The sequence below is a fragment of the Amblyraja radiata genome, chromosome 7 (assembly GCF_010909765.2).
Source record: "Amblyraja radiata isolate CabotCenter1 chromosome 7, sAmbRad1.1.pri, whole genome shotgun sequence".
In the NCBI taxonomy this organism is placed as follows: domain Eukaryota; kingdom Metazoa; phylum Chordata; class Chondrichthyes; order Rajiformes; family Rajidae; genus Amblyraja; species Amblyraja radiata.
Window position 1 is genome coordinate 66,332,334 of NC_045962.1, and position 24,020 is coordinate 66,356,353.

The following is a 24,020-nucleotide window of genomic DNA, read 5'->3' on the forward strand; positions in this document are numbered from 1 at the left end:
CAGTCTCGGGTGGTGACTGATGTCGGGAATCTCCAAACGACATAGAAGGTTTCTACCACCCACGACCCAGGGTCAGATCAACCGGCGCGGGGCAGCTGAGATTCCAGCCAATGCAGGAGCTTGATTGCCCCGACATGAGGGCCCAAACGCCACCGGCTACGGGAGCCAAGATCGCCCATCAACAGAAGGTTCGAGGCCCCCGACCGTGGGAGAACAAAGAAGGGAAGAGATTGAACTTTTCTTCGCCTTCCTTCACATTGAGGAATGTGGAGGAGTCACAGTGGTGGATGTTTATGTTAAAATGCATTTTGTATGTTCTGTTGCTTTTTATTGGTTTGACTGTATGGCAAATCAAATTCCTCGTATGTTGCAAAACATACTTGGTTAATAAAGTATGATTATGATTATGATTATGAAGTGTGATGAAGTAATGACAAAGATGAGATATATGAATCAGGCTGTCAATTGACTGGAATACTCCCAAATGCCATAAGTTCTAGCACAGAGCTGATATATCATACAATTACCAGTTACAACTTTAAAAAACAATTAGATAATTTCTTATTAATCTGAAAACATGTTTTGCTTTTGCTGAAATTTGTTGTATATTTTCTGAGTCTTAGGTGCACTGTTGAATTATGGATGTGCTCCAATAAAACATTTAGAGCATGTTTTACCTTTCACTGTCTGGATTAGAAACATAGAAACATAGAAAATATGTGCAGGAGAAGGCCATTCGGCCCTTCGAGCCAGCATTGCCATTCATTGCGATCATGGCTGATCCCCAACCAATAACCCGTGCCTGCCTTCTCCTCATATCCCTTGATTCCACTAGCCCCTAGAGCTCTATCTAACTCTCTATTAAATCCATACAGTGATTTGGCCTCCACTGCCCTCTGTGGCAGGAAATTCCACAAATAATGAATGTTTTACCTTGCACACACTGAGAATATTTTACCTTGCACTATTATCCTCTTCCCATGTCATCTTTCCTGCATATTATTGGTTGTACAAAAGTCACAACCGTTGTTCTTTCCACCACTCCCCCTTTATTCTTCATTCCAATCATATTATATTTCATTGCTTGAAGAAAAGTAATTATCCTGAAATCTGAACTTTCTCGTTCGCTCCACAGGAGCTATTTTTAGTATTTCATTCCTGAGTACAGGAACATAGGAAATGTTAAACAATAAAACTTAAACATTTGCAAGCTCTTTAAAATAAAATCAATCTAAGTTAACTAGCCATCATTGAGATTTTTAAAATAAATCCAATGTATTTACAAAATCGTTGTGTTTAATTACCCAATGTCTTTGCCTGGCATTAAAATTAAGGTGATTACACAGCTTGTTCATATGTTTCCAATCTGACTGCAGGAGGTGATGCTCCTTGAACCTATAGCCCTTTTCTCTTTTGTAGTCAAAGCTTCATATTAATGCAGGATCTCAATCCATTCACAGCAATAATTCTTACAGTGAAATGCTCATTTCAATTTTCCCAGGTGTGCAAGAAAAAGCAGCCAATGTATCTTTAACCTTATTTCTACTTCTTTTGTCTAATAATATAACAACAAACTGCAATACCTTGAGGATGAAGGGTAAAATTACACTTCCCTCGACAATATGAAGAAGAACATGACTAGAAATCCATAGTTCACTTTTAACATGCTTTTGGCCTTCATTTGGCCAAATCCTGGCATCACATCACTCCAGTCCTCAAAAAACTTCACTGGCTTCCCATCTCGCACCGGATCACCTACAAAATCCTGGTCCTCACCTACAAAGCCCTCCACCATCTGGCCCCCCCATATCTCACTGACCTCCTCTCCCCCTACCAACCCTCACGGTCCCTCAAATCCACATCAGCCGGTCTCCTCTCCATCCACAAGTCCAAACTCCGCAGTTTTGGGGACAGAGCCTTCTCCAGGGCAGCTCCCAGGCTCTGGAACTCCCTCCCCCAACTGATCCGCAATTCCGTGTCCCTCACCATCTTCCAGTCCCGCCTCAAGACCCATCTCTTCACCTCTGCCTATCCTTAGCCCCACGTCCCCGTCCCTTTTCATCTGTGCATTAATTGCCTCATACTGTGTTTTGTATTGAATTCTGTCTTTACTTTGTGTACTAGTCATGTCTCTACTATTTATTTAATTCCCCTTACATGTTTTTCCTCTACATGCTCAATTTTTGCAAGGTGTCCTTGAGACTCTTGAAAGGCGCCCATAAATACAATTTATTATTATTATCAGTTAACATAGCAGCATCTGCACTAGGCACTGCATATGAGATTGATTTGTTCTGGATCTGTCTTGCTCCCTAGGCTCTCTGCCCAAAACCAACCAAAGCCCTGCCTTTTCCTGCATGTGTATGATAATAAGCTGACTATTGGCACCCAATAGGTAGAGTGCCCTTGAGTGTAGACATGGCTTCTAAGTCCCCGCTTCGAAAACATCCTGACAGTTCCCCAGTGTCTCATGAATATTTTCTTAACTGTCGCTGATAATCAGAGACACTCAAGAAATATTTAAATTGATGAAAATTATTAAAAATATGAATTATTGTTCAGTAAAAGAACATACAAATGCCATCAAATAATTAAAAATCATTAACATAGAAAAAATATCCAAACCCTTTTTCCACAGAGTTAACAACTCCGTTCTATTGAATAGCATCACCATTCGCAAAGTGTATTTTCCTCCACTTTCCTATGCAAAGGTGCCCAAACAAGTGGCACAATGGTACATCCAGCAGTGAAGTAAAAGGTTAAATATTTGACTCAAGTTTCTGTCCATTCTATGTGTGGTCATTACATGCTGATATGGTTATATGGTCAAAATGCACAGAAGTCCAAGATGAGCTGACAGCTACCAGTCAGCTTGATCTGTCCCATAGCACAGATTGGTGATAATGTCCAAAGGCAACATTTATGTGAAATACAGAAATATACTAGACTAAGTGGGACCCGTTGGGTCCCAGCATCACACAGGAGGGCTGGTCATCCAACGCAATATTCCACCTCTCCACCAATTCTAATATTGGTGGCCAGTTGGGGGGGGGGGGGGGGGGGGCTGTCTGGAGCACTAGTATGGGTGTTGTGGGCTGAAGGGACTGGTTTCCAGAGGGCTAGTATGCAAATTGTGCGCCAAATGGATTCTTGGGCTGGCGTCTCAGTCAATCAAGCCTGTTGTGCTGGCAACTCACTCACTCACGGCTGGTGGGCTGGTAGTTGACTTACGGCTAATCCTTGAAATTCTATTTCAAGCAGGGTATAAGGCCACCAAATTCAAGTGCAGTTTCTTACCACTTCTAGCAGGATGCAAGGCCACCAAATTCAAGTGCAGTTTCATACCATTTGAAGTAGGGTGCAAAGCCACTAAAGACAGTGAGTCGTGGCCTCTCCCTCCTCCATCTTGCAGAGACTGAGCCACACCCACATTTCCGGGTTTCATAACCCCCCCTCCCACCGGAAAAGGTGTGGCTTTCATGGAGTGATTGACAGGAGAGAGATTCTCAACATTGTTTTTAAAACTAATAACACTTTTATTTTTCATTGATGGGAAGAATTCTCTGCATCTGCTCAGCGGAGTGGGACTGAGTAAGATGGCCAAAAATCACAGCGTAAGTGGTAGCGTTTTATCTAAAATCAATATATAGTGCAAACAGGAAGTAAGTGCATTTACAGTAGTGCCTTTTAACTTCAAGCCAAAGCACCCAAGCCACCATTTGCAGTAAGTAATGCATTTCAACTTCATGCCACCATTTGCAGTAAGTGGTGCCTTTCAACTTCAAGCCAATGCACCCACGCCACCATTTGCAGTAAGTAGTGGCTTTCAACTTCAAACCACATCCAAGCCCCCATTAGCAGTAAGAGGTGCCATTCAACTTCAAGTCAAAGCAACCAAGCCACCATTAGCAGTAAATAGTGCCTTTCAACTTCAAGCCAATGCACCCAAGCCACCATTTGCAGTATGTAGTGCCTTTCAACTTCAAGCCAATGCACCCAAGTCACCATTTGCAGTACGTAGTGCCTGTCAACCTCATGCCACCATTTGCAGTAAGAAGTGCCTTTCAACTTCAAACCACACCCAAGCCACCATTAGCAGTAAGAGGTGCCTTTCAACTTCAAGTCAAAGCAACCAAGCCACCATTAGCAGTAAATAGTGCCTTTCAACTTCAAGCCAATGCACCCAAGCCACCATTTGCAGTATGTAGTGCCTTTCAACTTCAAGCCAATGCACCCAAGCCACCATTTGCAGTAAGTTGTGCCTGTCAACCTCATGCCACAATTTGCAGTAAGTAGTGCCTTTCAACTTCAAGCCAAAGCACCCAAGCTACAATTTGCATTAAGTAGTGCCTTTCAACTTAAAGCCAAAGCACCCAAGCCACCATTTGCAGTAAGTAGTGCCTTTCAACTTCAAGCCACAATTTGCAGTAAGTAGTGCCTTTCAACTTCAAGCCAATGCACCCACGCCTCCATTTGCAGTAAGTAATGCATTTTAACTTCAAGCCATTGCACCCAAGCCACCATCTGCAGTAAGTAGTGCATTTCAACTACAAGCCACACCCAAGCCACCATTTGCAGTAAGTAGTGCCTTTCAACTTCATGCCACCATTTGCAGTGTGGTGTCTATCAACTTCAAGCCACACCCAAGCCACCATCTGCAGTAAGTACTGCCTTTCAACTGCAAGCCAAAGCACCCAAGCTGCCATTTGCAGTAAGTAGTGCCTTTCAACTTCATGCCACCATTTGCAGTAAGTAGTGCCTTTCAACTTCAAGCCACAATTTGCAGTAAGTAGTGCCTTTCAACTTCAAGCCACAATTTGCAGTACGTAGTGCCTTTCAACTTCAAGCCAATGCACCCACGTCCCCCATTTGCAGTAAGTAGTGCCTTTGAACTTCAAGCCAAAGCAACCAATCCACCATTTGCAGTAAGTAGTGCCTTTCAACTTCATGCCACCATTTGCAGTAAGTGGTGTCTTTCAACTTCAAGCCACACCCAAGCCACAGCTAAGCCAAGCCAACCAGGGGAGGGAAGGAGGGGGGGAGGGGGCGCTTTCTGGAGCGCTAGTATGAACCATTATAGAACCAATATACATTTTTTTTGCAAGCTTTAGAACTAATAGATACATTTTTTGCAAGCTTGAGAACCAATAGACATTTTTTTTGCAAGCTTTAGAACCAATAGTCATTTTTTGCAAGCTTTAGAACCAATAGACATTGTTTTGAAGCTTTAAAAGCAATAGACACTTTTTGCAAGCTTTAGAAGCAATAGAGACATTTTTTGCAAGCTTTAGAACCAATAGACTTTTTTTGCAAGCTTTTGAACCAATAGACATTGTTTTGCAAGCTTTAGAACCAATAGACATTGTTTTGCAAGCTTTAGAACCAATAGACATTGTTTTGCAAGCTTTAGAACCAATAGAGACATGTTTTGCAAGCTTTAGAACCAATAGAGACATTTTTTGCAAGCTTTAGAACCAATAGAGACATTTTTTGCAAGCTTTAGAACCAATAGACATTTTTTTGCAAGCTTTAGAACCAATAGAGACACTTTTTGCAAGCTTTAGAACCAATAAACATTTTTTGCAAGCTTTAGAACCAATAGACATTTTTTTGCAAGCTTTAGAACCAATAGAGACACCTTTTGCAAGCTTTAGAACCAATAAACATTTTTTGCAAGCTTTAGAACCAATAGATATTTTTTTGCAAGCTTTAGAACCAATAGAGACACTTTTTGCAAGCTTTAGAACCAATAGAGACAATTTTTGCTAGCTTTAGAACAAATAGACATTTTTTTGCAAGCTTTAGAACCAATAGAGACACTTTTTGCAAGCTTTAGAACCAATAGAGACAATTTTTGCAAGCTTTAGAACCAATAGATATTTTTTTGCAAGTTTTAGAACCAATAGACATGTTTTTGCAAGCTTTAGAACCAATAGAGACACTTTTTGCAAGCTTTAGAACCAATAGAGACAATGTTTGCAAGCTTTAGAACCAATAGACATTTTTTTGCAAGCTTTAGAACCAATAGAGACATTTGTTTGCAAGCTTTAGAACCAATAGACATTTTTTGCAAGCTTTAGAACCAATAGAGACACTTTTTGCAAGCTTTAGAACCAATAGAGACAATGTTTGCAAGCTTTAGAACCAATAGACATTTTTGAAAGCTTTAGAACCAATAGACATTTGTTTGCAAGCTTTAGAACCAATAGACATTTTTTGAAAGCTTTAGAACGAATAGACATTTGTTTACAAGCTTTAGAACCAATAGACATTTTTTTGCAAGCTTTAGAACCAATAGACTTTTTTTTGCAAGCTTTAGAACCAATAGACACTGTTTTGCAAGCTTTAGAACCAATAGACACATTCTGCAAGCATTTTAGAACCACTAAGGGCACTTACATTTGAGTGGACATGTGTTCACTGTTATTCACAGCTCAGAGAAACGTGACCCTCTGCCTTCCTCCATCTTGAAGAGACTGTGTGGCACACCACTTCCTGGTTTTATAGTCCCTCCCCCCTGCCGCCAGTGAGGGCAGCAGAGAGTATGGGGAATTTTGTAAATACATTAATATCGACGGGAAAAATCCTCGGCACACATGCGGCGGAGGGGAGCTCTGAGCAAGGTGGACAAAATTGACAGCTGTAGGTGGCGGCGTTCTCTCGGAAATCGCAGCACAGATGGCCAAAACTGGTCAAGAACAGACTTTTAATAATATAGATAATGACTTGGCCAAAGTGTGCCTGTTCTCTTTACTTCAACACAACATATCTTGCTAATTTATTGAAGACATTTGGAAGGCAATTTGTTCAGTAGAGGGGATGAGACATTCCATTCAATTACAAGCTGGTTGAAAGATTTATTTCAACAGACTTTTTGACATAACTCCTTTTGAATGGAATTAACCTTTTTCTTTGACATAGTTGTTTTTAAAAGTATACCTCAGATTTATATTCAAATTGCACATTCTGCTTAAATGCAAATGCAAATGTCAGAAAGGGTTGTGGATGGTCAACATCGAACTCTTGTGAAGGCAATTATCCAGGTAATCCCAGAAGAATCATGGACGGCACGGTGGTGCAGCAGTAGAGTTGCTGTCTTAGAGTGCCTGAGACCAAAGTTCAATCATGACTATAGGTGCTGTCTGTACAGAGTTTGCACTTTCTCCCTGTGATCACACGGGTTTCCTCTGAGTGCTCCAGTTCCCTCCCACACTCCAGATGTACAGGTTTGTAAGTTAATTGGCTTTGGTAAAAATTGTAAATTGTCCCTAGTGTGTAGGATAGTGCTAGTGTACGAGGATCATTGGTCGGTGCAGACTCAGTGGGCCAAAGGGCCCGATTCCCTGCTGTGTCTCTAAACTAAACTAAACATCAGTGGTGCCATTTTGGTGAAAGGGAGTCCCAACTTTTCAACAGGAGTTGCTAATTGCTTCTGAACTGAATTAAAAAAAAATATTTTTAAGGCAATAACTAATGTTGGAGATATGGAAAGCATAATGCCAAAGCAAAGGAAAAAAAATCTTCATTTCAAAGATTACCAACTCTCTTTGAAACATGTCAGTCTGACAATAGAAGACATCAAGGACAGAAGGTGCAAAGATGTGTGTGTGTGTGTTCCTCTACATGCTGAAATTAGTAAACTTGTCTTTTTTTTTCTAAGTTCAGCATGTATGGCCGTGTGAAATTGCAGGATTTTTTTTAATAATCCTTCTCAGGGGAGAAAAGCAGAAACTTGAAACTTGGCATTGAATCAGAAGCGTAACTGTGGATACTGGAGAGGAAGAAATTGGATGGGTGAATGTGTTTTTTGTATCTTTTTGGAAGCTTTCACCCAACAACTTTTCCATCCCTTTCCATTTTCTAGTCATATGGATAATGTCAATGGCTCAATTCAAATTTCTAGGAAAGTCTACTTGTGATTACCACTCATATGCCTGCAAACAGTTTAGGTATCTTGCTTGAGTATAAAACACACTCCTACAATTCAGCCTATTCTGAATAATGTGCAAGTTAAGGTCACTATATTATTTAGTGATGCATTATGTCTCCATGTTTCTTCTTCCACAGAATTCTTTGCTTACAGAATTCTTCTATTTTCCTCCTTGCCTCTCAGTACTTATGACCTAGTTTGTCCATCTCCCACTGCTCCTACTATTCTCTCCTGCCACACCTAATCATTCTTCCCATCACTCTCCCAACTTCCTTACCTCTGTCCTCTCACTCTACTTGAGTGAAACCACACCTGAGAACCACCAGCATACACCTGACAATCACTCCAGGTCACTTCCCAACCAGTAGCATACACAAATTGAGTCCAAGGTCAGCCAGACGTCAAGCTGTCACTGTTTACAGTCTAGAACGGGTGCTGATCCATTGCCTCCTCTCCCCAATGCTGATAATCTCAGTTTATTCAAGTGCATACATATTTATATTAAATCTTACGTGGATAGAGTCTGTGCATGTGAAGAGTGAATAGGTGTTTGGATGTTTGTCCTACATGTCTATGTTAAATTTATGCTGCCATACCTAGAACATGGAATATTACAGCAAAGAAAAAGATCCCATTGTGTGCAATGTCCGTGCCAAAAATGATAATGAGTTAAACTAATCTCCGCTTTGATTCCTCCATTCCCTGCATATCCATGTGTCTATCTAAAAGCCTCTTAAATACCACTATTGTATCTGTGGCACCACCCCTTCACTTTCAGTTGACTTGGATGGCTTTGCCATTGCAGCAAGACCTTGTTCTGTCGCACCAAGTGTTAACTGGTGTGTGTCCCATGTTATAATTAATCATGCATAATAATTCTCCACAATTATTATTAACCCGAACAACACCCTCAAAAAAAGAAACGTAACTTGTGATTTAATGCATTGCTTGCATTCATAAGTGAAGTATGGATATATATGTAAAGTATCAAAGCCCTCATGCCTGCAAGAGATCAGACTGGTGCAAGGCAAATAAAATAAAATGGGGGAAAAAATGCTGCATTTTACATTCGGCGACCGCATAACGCAATAAAGTGTGCCCCTGGAGTGAATGTCACAAATTACATTTTTGGTTCTAATGTAATCCTCTCCCAAGGCTTGGATGGAGCGCATGATGCACAGCTCTAGCAAGAGCCAAAACAGTTTATTGCACACAAACACATGTTTTAGCAGGTAATTTATTGTGTGTGCAGAATACATATGAAACCTGCTATCCACATATTCCTTCAGAGAGCATTATGCACAGTTAAAAATACACTATAATTTCAATCTGTTGTTAGGGTTGCATAGAATGTCAAAACCCTTAACAAAGATATTTTCTGGTTGTTTAAATGATTTAGTATTGTAGCATTTAAAAACTTGGCATAATATCGGTTCTGTGATATGTTAATAAAGCACTGCGACTGGTGAGGAATGTGGGTTGACCATGCTAATTTACTTAATAATAAAAACAGGCACGGTACCGCTCTTTCATTCTTCAAGGAAGATCTATTGCCATTACAGGCTTTCCGTTTCCATAGGAATTAAACTACCGCCTTGGTGAATTTGCAGATCTCAAGAGACCAGCTTTTATTCACTTCCATGCAGTGTCTATTGGGGCAAACAAATTTGTTTTATTTAACAACAGTTTGAACATATATCTGTCCGTCCATTTTTCCCTCGCACTCAGTTGTTTACAGTGATATTTTGGAATGGTTTATTTTCTTTTTCTGTCTCTTCAGAGCAAGAGACAGCAACATTTTGACCTTTGCCACAGCCTATGACTATGGAAGCAAACTAACGAACCACTTGTCTTCAAATTAATGTAAAGTTTTGAGTAGCCTGCTGCAAAGTTCCTTGGGATGTTAATTTTGTTTTCCCCAGCCTCAGCCACGTGTTTTATGATATCCCAAAGTGTCTAGCTGTTAATGAAGTCCCTTTTATAGTGCAGTGCTGCAGTTTGAGTAAACATGGCACCTAATTTGTATACAAGTCTCACAGACAAGAATGAAATAGAATAAGAACAACAATTTGCATTTATATAGTGTGTTTAATGCAGCAAAAAAAAAATCAAAGCCACTTTATGTGGGTGCTATTATACAACATTACACACTGGGTTGCAGAACTAGATCCTAGGATAGATAATCAAGACTCGAGAGAGTTTAATTGTCATTTATACCAGAATGGGACAATCAATTTCTTACTTTCTGCTGCTTAACTGGCCCATTAATAAAATAACACATGGATAAAAATATTATAGTAAATATTACAATAAATTAACAACAATAATACTCGGTAACCATAATAATGCAAAACTGAAGTCTGCAGTGCAACGAAAGGCACAGTCCAGGGAAGATTATAGTTGCTGAGATTGTGGTTGGTATTGTGTAGTGTTCAAGAGTCTGGTTATTGCTTAGAAAAAAATTGTTCTTTAACCTGATGGTCATGTTTTCAAGATCTTGTATCTTCTTTCTCTGTGATGGTAGTGAAATGAGAGCATGGCCAGAAGGTGTGAGGTATCAATTATATTGGCTGCTCCTATAAATCCCTTCAATAATGGGAAGTCAGTACCTATAATGGACTGGACAACTCTCTGCAGCCTCCTTCATTCCTTGGCATTCGAGTTGCCAGATCAGGGCAGAATACTAGAAGTTTGTACACCTTATAATTTTGATAGAGTATTTGTTGACATACCAAATCCCCTCAATCTTATTATGAAGTAGAGGCATTGATGAGCTTTCTTTGTGATAACATCAAGAAGTCGGGCCCATGTCAGATCTTCAAAGATATACAGACCCAGAAAATTCAAGCTGTTGACCTTTCTATGAATTCATGATTTATATAAAAAAGAGAAGTGAATTAAATAGGGATGGATTACTGAACAATAAAATGTTAAGACATCAAGAAAATCAGAGTAGTTGAGCAAACACTGATCACAGGGTCTCTGCACAGGGGGCAGGTCTGCTGGAGTGACCCTGGGCATTAACATCCAAGGTGACCTTTCCTGGACCCGGCACATAGATGTAACCATGAAGCAGGTGCACCAGAATTTCTACCTTCTAAAGAGATTCAGCAAGTCACCTAATACTCTAACAAACTTTCACAGATGCACTACAGAAAGTATCCTGATGAATTGCATCATGCCCTAGTAAGGACATTTCAATGTACTGGAAAGCAAGAGACTGCAGTGAGTGACAGACTTAACCCGATCCATCCAGCTGGTCCATGTGCAGTCTTCCCCATTGAAACCACCTATGTGAGGTGCTAACACAAGAAGGTGGCATCTACCATCAAGGATCCCCAACATCTGTGGTCATGCTCTCTTCTTGTTGCTACCATTTGGCAGGATGTTGAATTCTATAACTTTGGGTAGCTTTCCTTCACTGTCCGACAAGTGCCCCCTTCTGTAAAGTTGGACCAGATTTTCATTCTCCATTAGCACAGACTGAACTTCCAGGCATGTCCTGCAGTTCTACATCTTCCATATTGCAACTTCCATATTTCTTCGCTTAAAGAAATGTCCTAATTTCATTTCTTAGCTCTTATCTTCCTTTGTTCATGTATTCCCTCTGTGACCCACCTCCATTAATCCATCATTTCAATGACCTGACCTCACCTTGCTACTGGACTTACCTTTGTCATATCCATCCCTGCTCCACCCACTTTGGAACTTAAACTTGTTTTCTTTCTTTTCCAGTTCTGATAAAGCATCTTTATCATGTGCATCAGAGGAAATTTGTTTAACCTGGCATAATGTTTGGCGTGGAAATTGTGGGCTGAAGAGCCTGTTCTTTTGCTGTGCTGCTCTGTGTTCCATATTCTATATTCTCCAACATAACATGGTGACTCTGTGCATTAGTTAAGCCTGGCCTGCAGGACATGCCCCACAGTCCTGTTATTTCCAGCACACACCAGTGATAAAGATTAATAATCTTACTGTCCCCATTCCCCCCATTTTACATGGTCTCACCCTATTAAAGATATTCCCTTTGTCAAATCCACCCTCTCCCAGCTTTTCCGTTATTTAAAACAAACTTGGTTTTCCTTGCTTCACAATTCTGGCAAGGAATCTTTGATCTGAAATATCATTTCTATTTCTCTTTAAAAAAAATACTGTCTGACCTCCTAAGTGAGATTTTGTTTCATTTTCATGGACTTATGGAGTGGTTAGATCCCTTGCAGAATAATTCCAAGCTCCTGTTTTGTTTAGTGAGAAACCAAGGTGATGTGTGAATCATGGCAATTTGTGCAGGTCCGTCTTGACAAGATGGTATAAATCAGATGTCACCCCGTTGTCGATTGTTGCCTTGAAAAGGCCAAATGTCTTCGACATAGTTGCTAGATTGGCATCTTGTTTTTAAATAAGCTTAACCATTTCTCCAAAAAGGCTTTGAAGATGAATTTCAATCATGTTTTTTATTTTAAATCAAAGCGAGTTCACTCTGCTTACCTTTCTCTTCAAAGCTGTCTGCTAAAGCTATTGAAATAAATGATAATCTATTGTTTATCAGCCAGGCTTTGGTGATGTGCATTGAAGCTCACCACAGTAGCTTGTGAAATGTGATTTACCAATTGCTAACCATAGACCGTATGGATCAGTTTAGTTTAGTTTAGAGATACAGCATGGAAACAGGCCCTTCAGTCCACCGGGTCCATGCCAACCAATGAGCACCTGTACACTAGTTCAATCCCACATAACACTTTGTCATCCACTTTGGCGGAAAAAACAAGGGGGCAGATTATTATCTCAACGGGGTTAGGTTAGGTAAGGGGGAGGTACAGCGAGACCTGGGTGTCCTTGTACACCGGTCACTGAAAGTTGGCGTACAGGTACAGCAGACAGTGAAGAAAGCTAATGGAATGTTGGCCTTCATAACAAGAGGATTTCAGTATAGGAGTAGAGAGGTTCCTCTGTAGTTGTATAGGGCTCTGGTGAGACCACATCTTGAGTATTGTGTACAGTTTTGGTCTCTTAATTTGAGGAAGGACATCCTTGTGATTGAGGCTGTACATCGTAGGTTCCCTGGGATGGCGGGACTGTCATATGAGGAAAGATTGAAAAGACTAGGCTTGTATTCACTGGAGTTTAGAAGGATGAAATGAGGGGGGATCTTATAGAAACATATAAAATTATAAAAGGACTGGACAAGCTAGATGCAGGAAAAATGTTCCCAATGTTGGGCGAGTCCAGAACCAGGGGCCACAGTCTTAGAATAAAGGGGAGGTCATTTAAGACTGAGGTGAGAAAAAACTTTTTCTCCCAGAGAGTTGTGAATTTATGGAATTCCCTGCCACAGAGGGCAGTGCAGGCCAAATCACTGGATGGATTTAAGAGAGAGTTAGATAGAGCTCTAGGGGCTAGTGGAGTCAAGGGATATGGGGAGAAGGCAGGCACAGGTTATTGATAGGAGTGCTGGCTCGAAGGGCCGAATGGCCTCCTCCTGCATCTACATTCTATGTTTCTATACCAAAGGCAATTTACAGAAGCCAGTTAACCTACAAACCTGCACTATTTTGTAAACTGAAGGACGTGGAGAAAACCCACGTGGTCACAGGAACATACGAACTCCGTACAGATACAATCGTAGTCAGGATCGAACCGGATCTCTGGTGCTGTGAAACAGCATCCCTGCTGCTGCACCACTGTCTTCATCTTCTAGCATATGGAGTTCACAGCCTAAAGTTGTAGGTCAACTTGTTCTATTTGATCTAATGTTTGTGCACATCGGGTTAATTGCATTAGTCGAAACAGTGGATCATGTGAAGGTTGCAATCTCCCACCCCGCTGCACCACAATGTCGCTCAGTTATCTCAACCAGGGCATTGGTCAGCATTTTAGCCATTGCAGGTATGCAGGCAATGCACATGGCAGAGTAGACTTGATGGGCTGAATGGCCTAATTCTGCTCCGAAAACTTATGAACATGAAAGGTGCAGGGAGAAGGATTGGTATAGTGAGCAGAGACAGGTACTTATAATTTCAGGAATCTTAAATCCTTCATCTTGAATGTGTCCACTTCCAGGAATAGGTTAGGCCTAGTAGCTTTCAATCTATACATGGGTAAGTAATTCCCATCTGCTAATGAGTCCATGTAACTGGGATTTCTGCCCTTTCCTTATGTTACTCTTTTGTCGCAAAACTATTTTCTAGTTTTTCACTCCCACCGGGGAGAGAAGTTGAGCTAATTTTATCATCTAATAATCCCCGAGTAAGAAACTATTTAATGGATTCAAGTTAAGTGTTGAAAATTCATGAGACCCAGCCTTTGAAGGGAGGGAAAGGCGGCACGGTAGTTTCTGCCTTGCAGCACCAGTGTTCAATCCTGACTGCGGGTGTTGTCTGCACGGAGTTTGTACATTCTCCCCGTGAACGCATGGGTTTTCTACAGATGCTCCAGTTTCCTCCCACATTCCAAAAACATAGTTTAGGAGGTTAATTCACTTCAGAAAAATTGTAAAATTGTTACTAGTGCATGGGATAATGTTGGTGTATGGGATAATTGCTGGTCGGCACGAAGTCGAATTCTAAAGTTTGAGCTCAGCAGGTTAATGCTTTTGAGCAGGTTAGTGCTTGTAGACAAGAAAGGGTAGGATGCTTCTTTCCTGCAATAGCCTCCCTCACAACCACAACCCAACCAACCTCAAACCTTAACTTTCTACAAATGTCTAAATTTTGGAGATTACTTGTTCTTGCTTTTCCAGCTGACCTAATATTTCTTACACCCATTTTGTCCCATTTTCAGTATTTTCTTGTACTGGCCTTCAGAAGACATGGAAATCAGACCGACCTGACTCTCCACATTTTTAGGTCTTCCCAAAAAAGTTCACCCTCATAAATATCAGGGTCAGGAAATCAGGAAATTCAACATTCATTTCAGAAATAGCAGAGAGATCCATTCTAATAGCTGTTGGCAGATGTCTGCTTTTATTGATTTTCAACTAATCAGTCACTGAATGGTGAATGCTGCAAGACAGATTTCATTGTCAAGGAACAGATGAAGAAAACGTTAAGAACAATACATTCTGTTATTCAATGAATCGGGTCATTATTTCTAACAGAGCATGGAACGAGCACAGAAGGTCTGTGGAATTATCTGCCTCAGAGGGCAGTGGAGGCAGGTTCTCTGGATGCTTTCAAGAGAGAGCTAGATAGGGCTCTTAAAAATAGCGGAGTCAGGGGATGTGCGGAGAAGGCAGGAACGGGGTACTGATTGTGGATGATCAGCCATGATCACATTGAATGGCGGTGCTGGCTCGAAGGGCCAAATGCCTACTCCTGCACCTATTGTCTATTGTCCATTGTCTATTGAGCTCATGATCATAACTACGAGTTTTGCAGCGTACAAGTCCACAGCTAGAAACATAGAAACATAGAAAATAGGTGCAGTAGGAGGCCATTCGGCCCTTCGAGCCTGCACCGCCATTCATTGTGATCATGGCTGATTGTCCCCAATCAATAACCGGTGCCTGCCCTCTCCCCATATCCATTGATTCCACTAGCCCCTAGAGCTCTATCTAACTCTCTGTTAAATCCATCCAGTGATTTAGCCTCCACTGCCTTCTGTGGCAGGGAATTCCACAAAATAACAGCTCCCTGGGTTAAAACGTTTTTTCTCACCTCAGTCCTAAATGGCCTCCCCTTTATTCTAAGACTGTGGCCCCTGGTTCTGGACTCGCCCACACATTGGGAACAATTTTCCTGCATCTAGCCTGTCCAGTCCATTTATAATTTTATATGTTTCTATTAGATCCCCCCTCATCCTACTAAACTCTAGTGAATACAAGCCTAGTCTTTTCAATCTTTCCTTATATGACAGTCCCGCCATCCCAGGGATCAATCTCTTGAACCTACACCGCACTGCCTCAATCACAAGGATGTCCTTCCTCAAATTGGGAGACCAAAACTGTACTCAATACTCCAGATGTGGTCTTACCAGAGCCCTATACAACTGCAGAAGAACCTCTCTACTCCTATACTGAAATCCTCTTGTTATGAAGGCAAATATTTAATTAGCTTTCTTCACTGCCTGCTGTACCTGCACGCCAACTTTCAGTGACTGGTGTACAAGGACACCCAGGTCTCGCTGTACCTCCCCATTACCTAACCTAACCCCATTGATATAATAATCTGTCCCCTTGTTTTTGCCACCAAAGTGGATGACCTCACATTTATCTATATTATATTGCATCTGCCACGCAACTGCCCACTCACTCAACCTGTCCAGGTCACCCTCCAACCTCCTAACATCCTCTTCACAGTTCACACTGCCACCCAGCTTCGTGTCATCTGCAAACTTGATAGCATTGCTCCTAATTCCCTCTTCCAAATCATCAATATATATGGTAAAAAGTTGCGGCCCCAACACTGAACCTTGCGGCATTCCACTTGCCACTGCTTGCCATTCTGAAAAGGACCTGTTCACTCCTACTCTTTGCTTCCTGTCTGCCAACCAATTTTCTATCCATGTCAACACCCTACCCCCAATACCATGTGCTATCATTTTAGTCACCAGTCTCCCGTGTGGGATCTTATCAAAGGCATTCTGAAAGTCTAGATGCACTACATCCACTGGCTCCCCTTCATCCATTTTACTTGTCACATTCTCCAAAAATTCCAGAAGATTAGTCAAGCATGATTTTCCTTTTATAAATCCATGCTGTCTTGACTAATCCTTTTACTGCTATCCAAATGCCCCATTATTACATCTTTAATAATTGACGCCAGCATCTTTGCCACCACCGAAGTCAGGCTAACTGCTCTGTAATTCCCCGTTTTCTCTCTTGCTCCTTCTTGAAACGTGGGATAACATTAGCTATCCTCCAATCCACAGGAACTGATCCTGAATCTATTGAACATTGGAAAATGATCACCAATGCATCCACTATTTCTTGAGCCACTTCCCTGAGGACCCTGGGATGCAGACCATCAGGCCAAGCTCTGTCCTCCAGTACTTCTGGGAGATTGTTTGTGTCTTCCTTAGTGAAGACTGATCCGAAGTACCTGTTCATCTCTTCTGCCATTTCCTTGTTCCCCATAATAATTTCACCCGTGTCTGCCTTCAAGGGACCCACATTTGACTTTGTTATTCTTTTTCCTTTAACATATCTAAAGAAGCTTTTGCTGTCCTTCTTTACATTCCTGGCCAGCTTCCCCTTGTACTTCATCTTTTCAGCCCGTATTGCTCGTTTTGTTTCCTTCTTTTGTCCTATGAAAGTTTCCCAATCCTCTGGCTTCCGGTTTATCTTTGCTGTGTTATATATCTTTACGTTTTTTTTAATTCTATCCCTAACTTCTCTTGTCAGCCACAGTTGCCTCCTACTCCCCTTAGAATCTTTCTTCCTTTTTTGAATGAAATGATCCTGCGTCTTCCGGATTATGCCCTGAAATTCCTGCCATTGCTGTTCCACTGTCATTCCTGCTAGGATCCCTTTCCAGTCTACCTTGGCCAGCTCCTCTCTCATGCCTTCATATTCCCCTTTGTTCAACTGCATCAATGAGACTCCGATTTAACCTTCTCCTTCTCAAATTGCAGATTAAAACTAATCATATTATGTTGAAATCTTTGTTAAAGGTGTGTGTGGACAGATGCTTGATTTCTAGCTCCTTTACAGTCTTTGCTGTCAACGTTGCAGTTTCACTGTCTACATCCTGAGTTTTCCCTTTCAAGTATTTAAATATCTTTGGGCTACTTTCTTCCAGTCAAATGTAAGGATAGTAAATGCAGCAATCCTGTGAGTTAAATTTAGAAAAAACGGGCAACAAAGACGAGGGTGCTTCCTGATGTACCACATACTGTCTTCAACAAATTATATTTAACTAAATGGGTGGGAGGATCTCAAGTGACATGAAAACATGCATCATATTCCTGCAAGTACCACCAAAAGTGACATTCTATGGTCGTAGTATATTTCAGAACCTTGCTCTGTGAAATCATGTTCTGTCAAAAATATTCAAAGCAATTTCTCAAGTCACTGGTGCTTTACTTAGAATTTCATATTCTATCAGTTTAATGATATCATCAAAGCAAGAGCAAATGGCTTAGGAAGGATTGTTTGTCACTTTTGACTTTCTCAATGACTTGGGTTTTGATAGATTGATTTCACACGCCCATCTGCGCACCTTTGGAGAATTCATATATTACTCTAACAGGCAAGACTTCAATTTTAATCAGGTGCAGGTGGTATGTGAAACAGAAATCATCACAGATGTACATGTCAATACCTGGCAGTGCTGCAGCTCATTTAACCTTCCCAATTCTGGACACATTGAGAGACTAGCTGAACAGATCAGACCTGCATTGATTCAGCTAGGAATGTACGGGGTTCACTGTACTCCTTGGGTCGCAAGTTCAAATCTATCAAATAAAACTGTATTTTTTCAATAGACAATAGACAATAGACAATAGGTGCAGGAGTAGGCCATTCGGCCCTTTGAGCCAGCACCCCCACTGTAATCATGGGCGATCATCCACAATCAGTACCCTGTCCCTGCCTTCTCCCCATATACTTTGATTCTGCTATCTTTAAGAGTTCTATCTAACTCTCTCTTGAAAGCATCCAGAGAATTGGCCTCCACTGCCTTATGATGCAGAGTATTTCACAGATTCACAACTCTCTGGGTGAAAAAGTTTTTCCGCATCTCTGTTCCAAATGGCCTACCCCTTATTCTTAAACTGTGGCCCCTGGTTCTGGACTCCCCCAACATTGGGAACATGTTTCCTGCCTCTAGCGTGTCCAAACTCTATAATCTTCTATGTTTCAATCCAATCCCCTTTTAACATTCTTTCAACATAGGACTGTCCCGCCATCCCAGAAATTAACCTCATGAACCTACGCTGCACTCCCTCAATAGAAAGAATGTCCTTTGTCAAATTTGGAGACCAAAACTGCACACAATACACCAGGTGTGGTCTCACCAGGGTCGTATAACTGCAGAAGGACCTCTTTGTTCCTATACTCAACTCCTCTTGTTATGAAGGCCATTCGCCTTCTTCACTGCCTGCTGTACTTGCATGCTTACTTTCAATGACTGATGTACAAGCACACCCAGATCTCGTTGCACCTCCCCTTTTCCTAATCTGACACCATTCAGATAATAATCTGCCTTCCTGTTCTTGCCACCAAAGTGGATAACCTCACATTTATCCATATTAAACTGCATCTGCCATGCATCTGCCCACTCACCCAACCTGTCCAAATCACCCTGCATCCTCATAGCATCCTCTGCACTGTTCACACTGCCAACCAACTTTGTGTCATCTGCAAATTTGCTAATGTTACTTTTAATCCCATTCATCTAAATCATTAATGTATATTGTAAATAGCTGCGGTTCCAGCACCGAGCCTTGCGGTATCCCACGTCACTGTCGACCATTCTGAAAGGGACCCGTTAATCCCTACACTTTGTATCCTCTCTGACAATCAATTTTCTATCCATATCAGTACCTTTTCACACTAATCTCTTGTGTGTGACCTTGTCAAAGGCTTTTTGAAAGTCCAGATACACTACATCCACTGGCTCTCCCTCATCCATTCTACTTGTTACATCCTCAAAAAATTACAGAATATTAGTCAAGCATGATTTCCCCTTCATAAATCCATGCTGACTTTGACCGATCCTGTCACTGCTTTAAAAATGCGTTGCTATAACATCTTTAACAATCGACTCAAGCAACTTCCCCACTACCGATGTAAGGCTAACTGGTCAAATAATTCCCCGTTTTCTCTATCCCTCCTTTCTTAAAAAATTGTGGTTACATTGGCTACCCTTCAGTCCACAGGAACTGATCCTGAGTTGAGGGAACATTGGAAAATTACCACCAATGTATCCACGATTTCGAGGGACACCTCCTTGAGTGCTCTGGGATGCAGACCATCAGGCTCTGCCTTCAGTCCCAACCATTTACCTAACACCATTTCCTGACTAAAGTGTGGATTCCCTTCAGTTATTCCCTCCCACTTGTCCCTCGGTCCCCATGAACTGCAGTAAGTGCAATAGAATAATCTAAACTGTTTCTGAAAGTTTTAGGTGCTGGACTGCATTGTTTGCTGGACACTGGGTTGGATGTTAAAGAGCAGAGAATTTCCTGCAGCGTGTAGTTCCTAATTCTGAAGGCCTACTGCAGATGGTGCTAATGTGAGGCTGTCTATCCTATAAAATAAAGCTGCCAAAGATAACTCACCTTTGACATATGGCAGGTCCCTGTGAAGACATTTATAAACAAGGGCATCAGGCTCATGACAGGTGTGAGCAAAATGCCTTTGGGGCTGTTGCATCGCCATTTGGTGGCTCCGTGTGAACTTGTCATCTTTTTAAGCATCACAGCAATCAGCGAACTGCCAAGGAAAGCATACACTCCAGCCCTTGTTCACAGCATTAGTAATATTAAAGGAAATCATAGGAGTGGAAGCTAAAACAATTGTCAGTGTCAAATGTCCCTGCAAAAATGATCAATTTGTCAAAAGGTAAGGAAAATGAACACCAATTATATTTTATAACAAAAAATATTATCAGTAATAAAGTGCATTTGACATTTGAATTGTTATCGCTCCCCTTGGTTCTTCTAGGTTTCTTGGTACTCCAAAATATTCCAAATGGAATTTAAACTGGAGGTGGTGGAGGGAAGACTTAAGCCAGAAAGGATTTTTGGAAAGGAAGAGCTACCTTAAATTTAGTTGTATCTGGTTGGGTAACTATGGTACGGTGAAGATTATTCCATGCTTTAATTGTGCGGGGGAAGAACAAATTGCTGTACACATCTGTCTTGGTAGCAAGTAATGCAGATAAGATGGGGTTCCAGTAGTGCTTCTTTGGACAGCAGAGACCACTGCAAGCACTGCAGCATTGAACACATTGCTGATGGTTAATGGATAGCTCTTTACCAGCATACCAGGAAACTCTACTATTCTTCTTCGATTAGCATGGAGAGATTCAGGTCCCTTGAATGTGGTGTGAACCTGTAACTATTAAACTTTGTGATGCATTTCCTGCCACTGAGTCAAGACTGTCAGCTCAAATTTAGCAAAATGAATCAACTTTTATTTTTGACCATGTGAAAATAGATCTGACTTGGAAAGACAGAAAGATACAAAAAGCTAGAGTAACTCAGTGGGTCAGGTAGCTTCCCAGGAGATAATGAACTAGCGATGTTTCGGGTCGGGACCCTTCTTCAGATTGATTGTAGTAAGGAGAGTGGGGAAAAAAGAACCGGAAGCAAGAGAAAAAAAAACAGGACAAATCAGGCCCTCATGGTACCCCGCTACTCCGCCCTTGCTCCCTCTCCCCCGAGTCGCAACAGAAATAGAGTACCCCTAGTCCTTACCTTTCACCCCATCGCATACTAAAAACATAATCCTCCGACATTTTCGTCACCTCCAACGGGATCCCACCACTAGTCATATCTTCCAATCTCCACCCCTTTCTGCCTTCTGCAGAGACCATTCCCTCCACAACTCCCCGGTTAACTCATCCCTTCCCACCCAAACCAGCTCCTTCCCGGGTATCATCCCCTGCAACCTCAGGAGATGCAACAACTACCCTTATACCTACTTCCCCGACCGTCCAAAAACCCCAACAGTCCTTTCAGGTTAGGCTGTGGTTCACTTGCACCTCCTCCAAGCCCATCTACTCTATCCGTTGTTCAAAATGTGGACTCTTATACATCAGTGAGACCAAACGTACACTGGGCGATCGTTTTCAAACTACAAATCTGGTATTAACATTGGAGTTTTGGAGAGCCGTTAGACATATTGAACCACCAGATCACATGGCATTAGAATTTGTTTTCCAGAGGATTGTTTTACATCAGGCACAATTGCAGACAATTAGAAAATCTTAATAGATTGCAGTGGATGTAACAATCCACAATCATTGAGAGCTATTGACAAGTTCAGGAAAATAGGATTTGTGGAAAGTGCTCAGAATCTCATTAATGCTGAAAAAAGAAAACTTACTTCAGCAAAACGCTGAGTGTCATCTAATGATGTCAAATGATCATAATTAGATATAAATAGATATTTGTTACTTAATTGGCAACAAGTAATCTTTTTGAATGATGTATATTACATAATAACTTGGAACTATTAAGAATTTTTGAAGAAAGTTTGATTTTTAGAGGACGTAGCCCAAACCACCATACATTCTACACAGCACGCTGCCTCGGCAAGGAAACCAGCCAAATCAAGGACCAGTTTCACCCTGGTCACTCCCTCTTCTCTCTTAAGTTCATAAGGTCATAAGTGATAGGTGCAGAATTAGACCATTCGACCCATCAAGTCTACTCCTCCATTCAATCATGGCTGATCTATCTCTGCCTCCGAACCCCATTCTCCCCGTAACTCCTGACACCTGTACCAATCTGCTCCCATCAGGCAAGAACTCCAGAAATTTGAAAAAGCCTAGCTCCAGATTCAGGGACATTTTCTTCCCAGCTGTTATCAGGTAACGGAATGGACCTCTCATCAGCTAGAGTGTGGTCCTGGCCTTCCAGCTACCTCATTAGAGACCTTAATCAGACTTTATTTTGCACTTAATGTTGTCCCTTTTATCATTTTTCTACGCACAGTGGATTGCTTGACTGTAATCATGCTTGATTATAATCATGTAACTATACACAATTACAATCAAGCAGTCTACAGTATACAGATAAAGGATAAAGGTTAAAGGGTTCTTTGACTGGATAGCATGCAAACTAAACCTTTTCACTGTCCCTCAGTACACATGACAACAATAAACTACATATGGTACACAGTACAGAAACTGATCAATCAGATTGGCTGGTCTTTGCTGTAGTTTCTACGAGTCTCCTCCAATTTAGTTTAGTTTGCTTTAGTTTATTTTGGTTAAGAGGTACAGCGCGGAAAGAAGCCCTTCGGCCCACCGAGTCCGAACTGATCAGTGTTCAAGTTCAAGTGAGTTTATTGTCATGTGTCCCTGATAGGACCATGAAATTCTTGCTTTGCTTCAGCGCACAGAACATAGTAGGCATTTACTACAAAACAGATCAGTGTGTCCATATACCATAATATAAATATATACACACATGAATAAATCCCCGCACATTAACATTATTATACACACACTAGTGACAATTTACACATACACCAAGCCAATTAACCTACAAACCTGTACATCTTTGGAGTGTGGGTGGAAACCGAAGATCTTGGAGAGAACCCACACGGTCACGGGGAGAACGTACGAACTCCGTACAGACAGCACCCGTAGTTCTACATATAACGCTGCCTCGGTAAGGACACCAGCAAAATCAAGGACCGGTCTCACCCTGATCACTCCCTCTTCGGTAGAGTTGCTGCCTTACAGCGCTTGCAGCACCAGAGAACCCAGGTCTCTGCCGCTGCAAACGCTGTAAGGCAGTAACTCTACCGCTGCGCCACCGTGCGCCCACCATTCTTTCCCCTATTTTTGAGACACAAGGTATAAAGTTCTGCACTCAAACTAAGTAGGATTACCAACTCTCCGGGAGTCTCAACCTATCTGTAGTAGAAAATAAATGAGGCTATTACGATGCATTGGTATGTTAAAACATTTTAGAACTATTATATCTACTTGTTGGCACCGTGATGCTGTGGTAGAGTTGCTGCCTCACAGCGCCAGAGACCCAGGTTCGAACCTGACTAGCACTTTGTGTCCTTTTATGAACAATGAATGCTGGAAGAGGCTGAACAGGCCAATTGGTTTATTCCTGCTCCTATGTCTTATGCACAAAAAGCTGGACTCAGCGGGATAGGCAGCATCTCTGGAATGGGTGACATTTTGGGTTGAGATATTACTCCAGCATTTTGTGTCCACCTTCAGTTTAAACCAACATCTGCAGTTCCTTCTTACATCTATGTTGTATGCTCTGGTTATTTTCTTGACAATATCATTGTCAACATGCTTTTGACTTAATGCAGTGCATTTCCAGATTTATGTGAGTACTGAGATATATATTTTATGCCACATGGACAAGCTGGTCAAAAGTGCACGCCCCCAGAGCAGTGGTCAATATAATTTATTGCTAACATGGATTTGCGAAATTATTATTGTTAGCAAAT

The 24,020-nt window shown here is 41.5% G+C and overlaps 1 pseudogene; it reads right to left on the bottom strand.

Annotated features, from left to right (window-relative positions):
* LOC116974895 overlaps nucleotides 1-24,020 on the bottom strand; it is a 51,517-nt pseudogene that overhangs the window by 19,936 nt on the left and 7,561 nt on the right.